The sequence below is a fragment of the Orycteropus afer genome, unplaced genomic scaffold (genome assembly GCF_000298275.1).
Source record: "Orycteropus afer afer isolate SDZICR_OR568_19922 unplaced genomic scaffold, OryAfe1.0 scaffold01925, whole genome shotgun sequence".
NCBI classification, from domain to species: domain Eukaryota; kingdom Metazoa; phylum Chordata; class Mammalia; order Tubulidentata; family Orycteropodidae; genus Orycteropus; species Orycteropus afer.
Window position 1 is genome coordinate 36,503 of NW_006923512.1, and position 2,534 is coordinate 39,036.

A 2,534-nucleotide genomic window follows, 5' to 3' on the forward strand; every position below is an offset into this window, starting at 1 on the left:
ACAAACTCTAGAGGACACAACCTAGTCCAGCTCTGTCCTGGAGGAGGTTCAGGGGACAGTCAGTTCCGTGGTGAGGAGCACAGACCCAGACCAGGGATTTCCATTACCCAGTAAATGCTTTTCCACACCTCACAGACCCCAGGGCACAGCTGCTTGTCTTCTTACATCTGTAAAATGAAGGTATGTTGACAGCCATCTCACGTGGTTTGTGTGCATATGAGAAACTTAGTAAGACAATGGGAACTAAAGGTTTAGCTCAGCACAATCATATAATGAGAAATTATGTTTCCCCAAATGCTGTCATTGCCATCAAATTCCCCAGAACACTTATGTCTGCTCTGAATCACTACCCTCTCTGAAGTCATCCAAACCCATGGTTTGCTATATAGAAGGAGAATATGCAAATAGGGTCCTCTCTCAGCTGAGGAAAACCAGCCCAGTCCCAACCCTGCAGCTCTGGGAGAGGAGCCCCAACATCAGGATTCCAGGTGTCCCCAATCAGTGATCTGGACTGAACACAGACAGGTCTCCATGGAGGCTGTGCTGGGCTGGGTTTTCCTTGTTGCTCTTTTAAAAGGTTATTTTATGGGGAGCAGGTTTTTGTGAATGGACATGGGTGAGAGAAACAGTGGACATGTGTGATGGCTTCCTGACCAGGATGTCTCTGTGTTTGCAGGTGTCCAGTGTGAGGTGCAGCTGGTGGAGTCAGGGGGAGGCCTGAGTCAGCCTGGGGGGTCCCTGAGACACTCCTGTGCAGTCTCTGGATTCACCTTCAGCAGTTATGGCATGAGCTGGGTCCGCCAGGCTCCAGAGCAGGGCCTGTAGTGGGTCGGATCCATTACTAGCAGTGGTGGTAGTAGCATATTCGCAGACTCCATGAAGGGCCGCTTCACCATCTCCAGAGACAACAGCAAGAACACGCTGGATCTGCAAATGGACAGTCTGAAAGTCGAGGACACGGCCGTGTATTACTGTGCGAGTGTCACAGTGAGAGGCAATCAGTGTGAGCCCAGACAGAAACCTTCCCTGCAGGCAGAAAAATGGGCAGCAGGGGGCGCTCCGGACCCAGCAATCTCAGGATTCAGAATCAGGGGCAGATGCAGATGTAGTTTAAGGGCAGGTTTCTGACTATAGCCTGGGGAGTCTTCCCCATCTTGCAATTTCCCCGGGAATCTCTCTATTTTTATGATTCTCTGCCTCCCCCTGACATCTCTGAGTTCAAAAGTTGTATTGTAACAGGAGGTAGCATTCTTACATCCAGAAAAAGCAGTTTGTTCCTTGTGGAGGGAAAAGACTCTTCGAGGATGTCCAGGAGTTCTGGGGAAGCTGAGAGAAACCTTGGGACTATTTTCCGGTCAAACTTGGGACAGAGTTCTTAGGTAGTACTAGCTCTAAGCACTAGGCTCCTTGCTGAAAATCTGGAGGTTTTAAACTGCCCAGGGGTGGCTGCAGAGACAGACAGGTGATGTTCCTTTGAAAAGTCAGACCTGGGGCTAAGCGGTCAATCCTATTCCAGAGATAGGACACTCTCTGGGATTCAAGTTAGAGCATGAATGTGGCTAAGTCAGACTCAGTGACATACAAGAGCAGAATGAAGTCACATCTGAAGTCCACGTGCTAGGATCCCTCCTCACACAGGACTGTGCACTTTGGACTCAGGACTGCTCTGATTTTAATTTTCTCCTCCTCTATCTTTGCCTCTAGTTAAGCAAGATCACCTCATCCATGCTTGTCTTGTAGTTTATGATTTATATCATACGATTCCATCTGTATGCTGAGCAAAGTTAAGAAAGTGGAGTATATGAAGAACATGGCTTCAGGGTTGGAGTAAACCTGATTCAAAACCTGTGATTTGCAGATGCCTCAGTCTTGTCTGCTGAAAGTGAAGATGACTTGAAGCACTTGCTGCTGAAGAAGAAAGAATTCAGTCTTCTGTGTGGATTACAACTCAACGTGAAAAAAAAAAAAAAAACTACCACAACTGGACTTATAATCAACAGCAATACAAATGGATAAAAGTTGGAGGTTGTAAAATATTAATTTTGCCAGAGTCCACAATTGACACCCATGGAAGCAGCAGTCAAGAACTCAGACACCATAAAGCACTGGGTGAATCTGCAGCAAAGATCTCTTTAGAGTTAAAAAAGCAAAAAATGTCACTTTGAGGACAAGGTCCACCTAAAGAAAGCCACAGAATTGACAATAGCCTCATGGGCGTGGGAAAACTGGACAATGAATAAGAAAACCTGAAGAATGGATATATTTGAATGGCTTTCTTGGGGAAAACACTGAAAATACCATGGGATACCACAAGAACAAACCATCTGTCCTGGGAGAAGTGCAGCCAGAATGCTCCTTGGAAGTGATAAGGCCAGAGTTCATCTCACCCCCTTTGGTCATGTTGTCAGAAGGGATATTCCATGGAGAAGGACACCATGCACGGTAAAGTAGTGGGCCAGGGAAAGCCATCAATGAGGTGGACTGACACAGTGGCTGCAACGATGGGTTAAAGCATAACTAGGATTGTTAGGATG